This window comes from Eumetopias jubatus, unplaced genomic scaffold (genome assembly GCF_037043125.1).
Source record: "Eumetopias jubatus isolate StellerSeaLion01/CBP00866 unplaced genomic scaffold, mEumJub1_p1.0 scaffold_2, whole genome shotgun sequence".
NCBI classification, from domain to species: Eukaryota; Metazoa; Chordata; class Mammalia; order Carnivora; family Otariidae; genus Eumetopias; species Eumetopias jubatus.
In genome coordinates this window covers 172,523,703-172,535,746 of record NW_028274808.1, presented here as the reverse complement: position 1 = coordinate 172,535,746, position 12,044 = coordinate 172,523,703, and positions in this window count along the sequence as shown.

Below are 12,044 nucleotides of genomic sequence, written 5' to 3'. Positions count from 1 at the left end.
TTATTTATTTATTTATTTATTTATTTATTTAATTTATTTATTATTTTACTTCAAAGTATTTTTATTCACTTATTTTTTATGTTTTTAATTTTAATTTCAATACAGTTAACATACATTGTCATATTAGTTTAAGGAGTACAATATGGAGATTCAACAATTCTCTACATTACTCCATGCTTATCATGATAATGTACTCTTTAATCCCCATCACCTATTTCACTCATTTCCCTACCTACCTCCCCTCTGGTAACCATCAGTTTGTTCTCTATCGTTAAGAGTCTGTTTCTTGGTTTGCCTCTCTTTTTTCCTATGCTAAGCAAGCATTTATTTAAAATCCACTGTGTAAAAACATTTATAAAATGTTGGTGATTTGGTGCCTAATCTCAAGGTGCTCATGACTTACCTGATGAGATAGAAAAATGAGCAAATTGCATCAGTTTCATAAGCACAACAAGAGAATCACGGACAAGAAACAGAAGTAGCACAGGGTTGGTATGATAAGCTTTCTCTTAGGGTGGGAAGTTATAAAAAGTTTCTTGTGGAATCTGGGGATGACTCTGGATATGAATCTGCCGGATATGGTGAAGGAAAGTGAAGAGAGTCTAAACCAAAAGTCAGGGATGGGGGGATTATTAGAGAGAAAGCTTGAGTAAAGGCAAAAAGGTAAGAAGCAATGTAGCTTGGTTGGGTAACTGGAAGGAGTCAATTATCGCTGATAAAACACGTGAGAGAAGGGTATAGCAAGATTATTTGGTTAGGGAGAAAAGCAGAAGAGAGGTCACAAAGGAATACAGAGACTATTCTCTTTAATCAACTGGGAACCCCAGATGGGGTTAGGCAGAGCAGTGTCATCACTCATCTGTACTTATCCAAGATCATGTTGGTGAACTAGAAAATATGATTTAGGTATCAGGGTGAGAATTAGAATCTACACAATGGGATCATCACACAGTATGTCATGAAATTATGACTTATTTTTCACTGAAGTCCTATCTTTGATTGCAGTTGCAACAAAAAACAATTCTTTAAGATCTCAACATATACCGTTCTTGTTCATATCAATATTTTGAGGTCTACATTACAGGACAAGAAATTAGATTTCTGTACTGATGGCTCTAATTTGGAGCCATCACAGATATGTGGAGACTAAACAACATGCTTCTGAACAACCAATGAGTCAATGAAAATATCAAAAGAGAAATGAAAAAAAAAATACCTTGAGACTTATGGAATGTACATTTTAAAGATATATGTTAAACTTTTGCTCAGAACAAAAAGTTCTTAACTTTTTAAATCATAGAACACAAAACAACTCAATTTACTGGATGGCAATCATTCCTATATTCAAAAGGTAGAAAGCACATTCAGAGTGAAGCTAGTTTTTTAATATCTATTGAAATTGGGGTGGGGGAACCATCAGTTAGGAGCTTGGTGTCACTGTACAACACGCATGTCTGCAATGTGGTGTTGTCCAATTAAAATATAGACTCTTAAAACTCATTTTTGCTACATCATATTTAATAACAGCATAGATGCTGACCCCAATTTGCCAGATATCATTTTGTTTCAACCTTTGTATAATACTATACATTAATTGGGAACAGGGAGCAGAAAAGAGATAAGTAAAATATTAAGAATTTATTTTTTATATTATTGTCACAGAAAACTTTCTTCTTTATTCACTTCTCAATTCTCACCATATATATAAAACTACTTATAATTTTGTTAAAAAATAAGAAGTTTAAAAACAGAGTATTTCATTACATATTTACTCTGAATTCTCCCTGTTAAATACCTATGTGGTCTTCTTTACTTCATGAATAAAATCTGAATAAATTAATTTAGTATTGATAGAATTCTAGCTCAAAATTTTCGTTCTTATTTCCTTGACAATGGACTACAAATGGTATATAAAAGTACTAAGTTACTAAAAAAAATGCCTTAGTTTTTAGTTTTTGTTTACCAACAAAAAATTTAATTAAAAATTTTAATGCACTCAGTAACCTGGGTTCTGATTTTTTTTTTTTTTTTAGTTTTAGGTTCATGGATTTTTTTTTTTTGAGTATAGTTGGCACACAATGTTACATTAGTTTCAGGTATACAATAGAGTACTTCAACATCTCTGTAAGTTGTGCTATGCTCACCACAAGTGTAGCTACCATCTGTCACCATATAATATTATCACAATACAACTGACTGTATTTCCTATGCTGTACCTCTTATTCCCAGGACTTTCATTCTATTACTGGAACCCTATATCTCCCACTCCCCTTCACCCATTTTGCCCATCCCCCACCATGTTCTCTCTGGCAACCATCTGTTCTCTGAATTTATTTATCTGATTTTTTTTGTTTATTCATTTGTTTTGTTTTTAGATTCCACATATAAGTGAGATAATATGGTATTTGTCTTTCTCAGTCTCACTTATTTCACTTAGTCTAATACCCTCTAGATCCATCCATGTTGTCACAAATGGCTAGATATCACCCTTTTATGGCTGCATAATATTCCATTGTATATATGTAGTACATCTTCTTTGCCCATACATCTATTGATGCATACTTAAGTTATTTCCATATCTTGACTATGGGAAATAATGCTACAGTAAACATAAGGGTGCCTATATCTTTTTAAGTGGTGTTTTTGTTTTCTTTGGGTAAATTCCCAGTAGTGGAATTGCTGGATCGTACGGTATTTCCATTTTTAATTTTTCGAGGAACCTCCACACTGTTTTTGCACAGTGGTTGTACCAATTTACATTCTCACCAACAGTACTTGGGTGTTCCTTTGTCTACATTCTTGCTAACACTTGTTATTTCTATCTTTTTTATTTTAGTGAATATTTTTTTATTTTTTTATTTTTTTTATTTATTTTTTTTAAAGATTTTATTTATTTATTTATTTGAGAGAGAGAATGAGAGAGAGCATGAGAGGCAGGAGGGTCAGAGGGAGAAGCAGACTCCCCGCTGAGCAGGAAGCCTGATGTGGGACTCGATCCTGGGACTCCAGGATCATGACCTGAGCCGAAGGCAGTCGCTTAACCAACTGAGCCACCCAGGCGCCCCTAGTGAATATTTTTTTAAAGCATAACTTTAAAAAATTAAAATAGTATATAATGAAGACATAGTCAAATCCACTAAGACGGGGGAGTGTTTAAAAAATATGAGTAGGAACCCCCAAATTTAATTCAATCATGTGCTATTCTTCTTTTTTTATTATTATTTTAAATTCCAGTATAGTTAAGATACAGTGTTAGTTTCAGGTATACAATATAGTGATGACCATGTACTATTATTTTAAATAATGCTCACCAAAATGAATACCTAGATTAAATACTGACAGCTACTGAAAAGATATTATTTAAGCTTATTATCATTCATGGATTTCTAGAGCCTTTAAATGTTTGTTTTTAAACATTTTATCTAGTTTTATAGTTTTTTTTTTCTGGGGAGAGGATGTGACAACATCCTCACTCTGCCCTACTGGACGTCCATCTCTTCATATATATATATTTTTTAAGGCCAAGAGGATAGTTAATCAGTTTCTGTTTCAGTATTCCTCTCCTAGCAGTGAATGCTGGATCAGGCTGGGCCATCCGAGGCTATTGCCAATGACCAGAGAAGAGATTATTTTGGCTTAAACCTGGGCAGCAAAATGGAGTAGGTCTGAATTCAAGGAAGTTTCAGAAGCACAATCAATGGAACTGGGTTATTGGATATTGGGTATGAAGAAGAGAAGAATGAATGCTGTTTTTAGATTTCCAGCTTATGTGACTGTGTAATCATTTTGTTGGTTGAAAAAAAAAGTATCTATCTTCTACTTTGTGCCAGGCACTATGATAAACATTAACAAAATGATGCTATCTGTATCATCAGCTTGCATGTATCAGTGGTGCCATCAAATAAAACTGGGTAGCTGATAAATCATAATTATTTTGTCGATGTGATTCATTGCTCAGCTTTCATCAGAAACCTTCATAAATCTCAAGGTACTAGCTATCAAGTAAGCAAATGAAACAAAATTATAAGAGATAGCAATGATTTCTTACTTCCACATGGGGGCACTTTTAAACTCAGAAACTCTTAGTTCTCCATTTGTCCAAATCTCAAGATTGTTACTTAGGAACAGAATGATTGTGGATGTTTGCATTAATCCCCAGTATTTGTAAATGTCTTTTACTTTTTTTTTGAGAAAAAAAATAAGCATCTTTTCTTCAAATTCATTGGCAGATATACTGTCTTTTGAAAATACATGGTCTCTCCCTCCCTTATTTTCCTTATTATTCTAGAAGTATTGTACAAAGAAAATTTTGGTATGAGTTTAGTTTTTCCCTTTTCCATTTGTTCTTCAATTGTTTAGAAACCTAGAAGGGTCACTGAGAGCTGGCATTCATATAAGAGTTTCTATTTCCCCCATGACCTAAAATGTTTATAGTTAGTTGACAACTTTTGAGGAAAATGTGCAAAATTTGAGTGCTTTCTTGGCACATGCAAAAAATTCTCTAACCTTGAATTCTAACTTGGATGAAAGGAACACTATTCCTAGACTTTGGCAAAATTGTGAGCTCTTAAAAGAAATACCTTATAAAATAGTAGCTTTTCATTAAATGCGTTCATGTATTCATTTCTAGCCATAATGTGGAGTAAAAATAATTATCACCTATTCATAGATACAAAAAAATCTTCATCATCATCTTATCCACTCTAGAGGGAGAGTGCATCTTTATTATTTTGTAATATCTCTGATTTGGTAAACTTCAATGCTATGAAATTCTTTTTTATTGGGTGATTATGTTTACTTGCAAAAACAATACACTTGATTTCTACAACTTAGTAAACTGTTCTGTCCTGAAATCATTTAAGTGTAATAGGTGTATGTTTTTTGAATTTTCTGAGTTTTTGTTATGCTCCATTCCCCCTATCCCTCCTGAATTCAGAGGTAGAACAGAAAACAACTGGAGAATTTTTGTTTCCGCTGAGGCTCCTACATGTACCTTTTTCAGAGTTTTGAGTGAATTGTGAAAGTTACGGAAATTGACCTTATCAATTAGGAACTTAAATTTACTGTATCTTGACTCTAGAATTTTGTGATTCTATTATTATATGATTTATTATAAGTTAGTGAGAAAATTTCTTAAATGAACATACCTGTCCTAATTCATCTATATGTTTTTTTCTCATAGGAACAGTCTCCTATACAATGTTAATACTACTCAAAGCATGCTTGGCATTCTTTTAAAATATCTTCAGATCAAAGAAAGTTATTTTTTTCTTAAAGATTTTATTTATTTATTTGAGAGAGAGAAGGTGAGAGAAAAGCACAAGCAGGAGGGAGGGGTAGAGGGAGAACTAGACTTCCCACCGAGCAGGGAGCCTGATGTGGGGCTCCATCCCAGGACCCTGGGATCATGACCTGAGCCGAAGGCAGATGCATAACGACTGAGCCACCCAGGCGCCCCTAAAGAAAATTCTTTTGGAAATCTTCAGTCACGCAAAACCTTGGAGAATTAATGGAATTTTTGAAAGCCTTCATAATTTTTCAGAGTCAAAAACGGCAAACAGGATATAGGAGTTCTTCCACATCTTATTTATTGTCCTGTTTTTTTCTATCCCCATACTATTTTTATTTTATTATTTGTTTTTATTTCTTTTGTCATGTTTTCACCTGATACTATATATAACTTTCCATTTTTAATACAGCTTCTCTCCTCCCCTACAAGATAGTAAACACTTTGAAGTCAAGCACCATTATGCTGATTTATTACAAATTCCCTGTAGTTTGCCTAAACATTTTAATACATTCAAAAGCATCAGATACTCTTCAGATTTTATGTGATTTCAAAAACACTCTTGGAGACTATTTATTGACTTGGGGTGATCTGGATTGATAGCTCTCCACGCATAAAGTGCAAGTGGCAACATGGGATCTCTCATCAATCACCATCATCCCCCAAATTCCCTTTGCTTCTCTGATGTATCCCTTTCTTTCTATATCTCATGTCTCCCAGTTACGCAATTTCCTCCTTTGTTTTCTTAGGGCTTTCCTCAAGGAACTTACCAAAATGGGTACATGGGAGGTAAACTTTTCTAGAACTTACATGTCTTGATAATGTCTTTACCTTGTCAAAAGGATGTTTAATGTTTGTCTTTAGCCCCCATTTGTCTTGCTTTGCATCTAGACTCTTCTCTCTATTAAAGTTTATAGAACCATCTCTTGACATTCATTTTTTTTAACATGTTACTAGTGTCTTGAGTTAGGTCTACTTTTCCTCCACGTTTATGGACATTTTATGGGCTCTTTCAAACTGAAAATTAATATTCTTCATTTCTCAGAAATATCCCTGAAACTTTTTTGATGATTTCATGCCATTCCCCCCCACCCCGTTCTTTATTTCTGATAGCCTAATGAAGGATTTTCTGGGTTTGTTCTCTAATTACCTTCTCTATCTCCTTTTTTAAAACTCTTTTCATCTTTTGTTCTATTTTCTGGCAGTTTTCCCTGACTTTATCCTTCAAGTTCCTATTGAGTCTTCTTTATCTACCATTACATTTTTAATGTTTAAGACTTTTCTTCTCTGAATATTATTGTATTCTGTTCTTTTCAATGGATGCAATACTTTTTCTTATTTCTCTCAGGATATTAATAGTATTTTTGTTATTTCTTCCCCTCCCCTTTTTTCTTTACTATCTTCTCTCAGGTTAGTATCTGTTTCCTTCTAATAGCCTTTTCTGGTTGTTTGTTCTGTTCCTATCTGTCATATTTATTTTTTTCCTTGGAGATTCAGTACTCTTACTGGTTTGTTTACCTTTAAAGAAAGGGCATTAAAATCTTGTTGGAAATCCTGAGCATGTAGGGAGCTTTCTCTGTTTTGCTTTACTTGAAAGTGATCTTCCTGGACCATTTTAGTGTAGCCAAGATTAATGTCAAAAGTTCTACACTGTCAAGAGTTTAACAAAGCTACTCCAAGGTATTGCTGCCCTGGCATACATTTTCTTTGACCAAACAGCCTACAGTGATCTTAAACTGAGCCCTGTCATGCAAACACATATCATGGATAGCAGCCTATAAAGTTAAAGGATAAAAGTTCCTGATGTGATTTCCCCAACACCCCTTGTGATCAATAGTCTCTTCTGCCTCTATGGGATTTACCGAAGACCCGCTCTTTTGGTTTTAATGGACAGATCCAGCCTTAGCCTGGGAATACCAAAATACCCCACTCACAGATTCTAATAAAGGCATGTGGCCCAGGTCCTGCCTCTCTCTGTCTATACTGTACCTTTAACTTCCCATGTGGCCCCTCCAGGCATATAGGGTACTTCCTCTAGGACCTGTGAGTAATAAACTCCTGTATTTCAATTTCTCTTGAGGTCTGCTGTTAAACCATAACTCACTATCTGACACCATGTGCTCCACTTAACAAATGTTATTTTAACAAAGTTGTAGCACACACACATACATATTCATTCATCACAGATATACCATATATGGTGTTATTTAAGAATTGGAATCAAATGGCTCTGGATCATATAGTAACAGTATCTCATGAGAACTTTATAGCATTATCCATATATTATTTGGAAATATGATAATTAATGACTCTATAGTATTTTATGGTACGAACCGAATACGTGCTTTTATAGGTGAATCAGGTACAGAGAGAGACACAACCACCTGTAGCGTCATTCTGAGCATTCATGTTTCTGACCATATTTGCCATATCCTAACAAGATTTTCCAAGACATCACCGAAGTGGTGTCACCAACACCTGACTTTCTAACCATTTATATCAATCAAATCTGAGTCAGGTATCAAGCATCAGGTTCAAAGGGACATAAACAACAAAAACAAATTATGAGATTGGAAATTGGAGAAATAAAAAAATGGTTATGAAATATAATTTGAAGTTTATTAAGGCAAGATATGAAAATAAAAAGAGTGAACAATTTAAGGGGCTTAAAAACACCTCCTTTTTTATTAACTTATCTTAGGATTTATTTATTTATTTAAAGTTTTAATTTAAATTCCAGTTAGTTAACATAGAGTGTAATATTAGTTTCAGGTGTATAATATAGTGATTCAACACTTCCATACAACACCTAGTGCTCATCACAGCAAGTGCACTCCTTAATCTCCATCACCTATTATACCCAGCCCCACTCCCATCTCCACTCTGGTAACCATTGGTTTGTTCTGTCTAGTGAGGAGTCTATTTCTTGGTTTGTCTCTCTCTCTCTCTGTTTTTTTTTTTTTTTAAGTTTTATTTATTTATTTTAGAGAGCGAGAGTGGGGGGGAGAGTCTCAGAAGGAGAGGGAGAGAATCTAGACAGACTTCCTGCTGAGCACAGAGCCTTATATGGGGCTCCATCTCACAACCCAGAGATCATGACCCAAACCAAAATCCAGAGATAGATGCTTAAATGACTGAGTCACCCAGGTGCCTCTCCCTCTCTGTTCTTTTTTTTTCCCAATAAGTTTTAAAATTATTTGAGGCATTTTGGGGACATTAAGAATACAAGCTTAGAACCACATATGTTTGGTTCAAATCTAACTCTATCACTTACCTGATGTTAAACAATGTATTTAACCTCTAAGACACTGTTTCCTCAATTATTAAGTGAAAATTAAGTAGTGATTAATTTATAAAATCACTATAAAAATTTAAAAAGATAATGAATTTAACATAGGCAGTAGTCTCTTCAAAATTGGCCTTAGCAACATATTTATGGAAATGTCTCCTCAGGCAATAGAAACAAAAGCAAAAATAAACTATTGGGACTACATCAAAATAAAAAGGTTTTGCACAGTAAGGGAACCATCAACAAAACAAAAAGGCAACTTACTGAATGGGAGAAGATATTTGCAAATAATTTATCAGATAAGGGGTTAATATTTAAAATATATAAAGAACTCCTAGAACTCAACACAAAACCGCATAAATAATCCAATTAAAAATGGGAAGGGGGTGCCTGGGTGGCTTAGTCAGTTGGGTTGTTGGCTCTTGATTTCGGCTCAGGTCGTGACCTTGGGGTCATGGGATTGAACCCCGTGTCAGGCTCCACACTCTACAGGGAGTCTCTTTGAGGATTTTCTCTCTCCCTCTCCATCTGCCCCTACCCCCACTCATGCACACACACGCTCTCTAGAGAGATAAAAAAATTTATCTCTCTAGAGAGATAAAAAAATAAATAAATCTTTTAAAGAAAATGGGAAGAGGACCTGAATAGACATTTTTCTGAAGAAGACATACAGATGGCCAGCAGACACATGAAAAGATGCTCAACATCACTCATCATCAGGAAGATGTAAATCAAAACCACAATGGGATATCACCTCACACCTGTCTGAATGGCTAGAATCAAAAAGACAAGAACTAACAAGTACTGGCAAGGATGTGGAGAAAAGGGAATCCTTGTGCACTGTTGGTGGGAATGTAAATTGGTGCAACCACCGTGGAAAACAGTATGGAGGCCCCCAAGTAATTAAAAATATAAATACGATATGATCTAGTAATTCCACTACTGGGTATTTACCCAAAGAAAATGAAAACACTAATTCAAAAAGATATATGCACCCCTATTTTATTGCAGCATTATTTACAATAGTCAAACTATGGAAACAAGCTAAGTGTCCATAGATAGATGAATGGATAAAGAAGTGGTATATATACACAATGGAATATTACTCAGCCACACAAAAGAATGAAATCTTGCCATTTGTGAAAACAGGGATGGACCTAGAGGGTATTATGCTAAGTGAAATAAATAAGTTAAAGACAGACAAATACCATATGATTTAACTTATATGTGGAATCTAAAAAAATAAATGAATGAACAAACAAAAAAACAGAAACAAGCTCATAAATACAAAGAACAAACTGGTGGCTGCCAGAAAGAATGGGGGGTGAGGTAATAGGTAAAACAGGTGAAGGCATTAAGAGGTAGAAACTTTCAATAATAATAATAAAATTTAAGCTGCTTAGCATAGTGCCCAGCACAAGTACTTACTCAGTAAATGTTAATTTTTATTATAGTTGAAGAAATATAAGTATATAATATAAAATCAGAAGAATACAGAAGTACAAAGGACAGAAGCCCTATACAATCCAAAGGTAACTATGCATCATTAATATTCACACGTGAATAATTAACATTTTCCCTTTGGTTGATTAGAATCTTCAGAGAAGGATCTTTCAGGTCATGGGAGAAACGTGCTGGCAGGATTCTAGTAACCTAGTTGGGCAAGACAACTGAGAGTGTAGTATTCAATATGCAGTTGTTTATTTCCATCTCTTTCCTTTCAGTACAGGAATTTTGCTTGCACCTGTGACTTGTGTCCCTCAGTTCACAGTACCTTTGTTTTACCTTCTCTATGAAATAAAATTCCAGTCTTCTAGAAGTGGATCAATAGTCACCCAGGTGCAGAGAATAGATTACTAAGAGGGTTACAATTGATTTTTATGCAGATTTATTCAGAGCTTTGATTAGAGTCCCAGAAATATTGGGAAAGAGCTCAAGAAGAGATACCTAGTATTGGATATTATATCAACTCTTTTTTCCCATCATCACATGTATATTTGTTCTTTCCCACACCCCTGACTCCAGGCCTCCACCATATTGCCCAAGCACCCAATTACATTAAGTCACACATATTTTCCAATTCTGGGCAGATACTCATGAAACTGTTCCTCCTCAAAATAAACAAAACAAATAAGCAAACAAACATGATTTATTTTATTTCAGGACCCTATTCTTAGCTAGATAATTACTAAATTTAATAAAATACTTAATTTATCCATTATTCTTATTACTGCATATTTTTCATAACATGAAGGGATTCAGGGATAAGTTTAGTAATGTTTGCCAGTAGAGACTTAGCGGAAGCAAAAATTATAGGAAAGATGGTTGCGTATCTTGCTTCAACTGAATGAGTATTTCAATAAATGAGCACAGGATGAGACAAAGTTAAGCAGAATTCAGGTTAGCATTTGATGTGGTGAAATTGGTGGTGAGTGACAGTATACATCAGAGTGTGGGCATTAAACTCATCCAAAAGTCATGGCTCGAGGGCAATCACAGACGGCAAGTGGTCATATACTAGGTCAGACAGATGTCATCACTGTGGATCCAGGTGCTTTTTCCATTTTACAGCCAGGGAATAGAGTGTAGTAGTAATGGGATCAAAGAAGTCATTAACTCTTAGGCTGAGTGTCAGGGCTTCATCAATACTGATGCAGAGCAGAACAAGCCTACAGTTCTATCAGGCACGGATTGAAAGGCTAGGAAATATGGCAACATAGAGACTCTATGCTATCCAGAGAGCATTCCTGGCACTATTGGGGAATTAGCTACAAGACTATTTCCAAAAGCTAAAGAAAGTTTCTCAGAGTGTAGTCCATGGATACTCTGGATTGAATTATAAAGTGAAAGTGTTATGAATACAGATTTTTTGATCTTTCTGGTTGGCTAAAGAGCTCATGAATTGTTTCTCTCACAAATGACAATGCAGGCATGCCAATGAATAATAGAAAATTTGGGCTTTTATGGGGAGTGAGGTGTCATTTGTACAGCCCTCGATTTGAAATAAATGAATTGGCCAAAATGACTTACAAGTGGCATTTAAAGCTATATAACCATGCAGGAATACCTTAAAACTTTTGATAAATGCAACCTCATGCTAAGTATCCACCTTTTTTTCAGAGAAATTATTTTTATAATGAAGGAAAAATGGGTTGCAAAAAAACAAAAACAAAACCCTGAGTCACATGTAGCTTAAACTCAACTAAATTGCTACAATTTGTGGATTTCTATCGAATCTAAGCATATTCTAGATTTTCTTCAAAAAATGATATAGATAATGAGGTACTTTCTTGACTAACCAATGACAGGGCAATAGCTTGCAAAATCTTTGATTATGAGAACTTTTCTTTTTCATTACAAACATAAAGCATCAATGTTAGCGCACCAGAAAATTACTTAATTTGCTTCAGTCTAAGTGGTTTCTTCATTTTACAATTTAATGTGATGAATTAGCAGGAATTTCCTTCA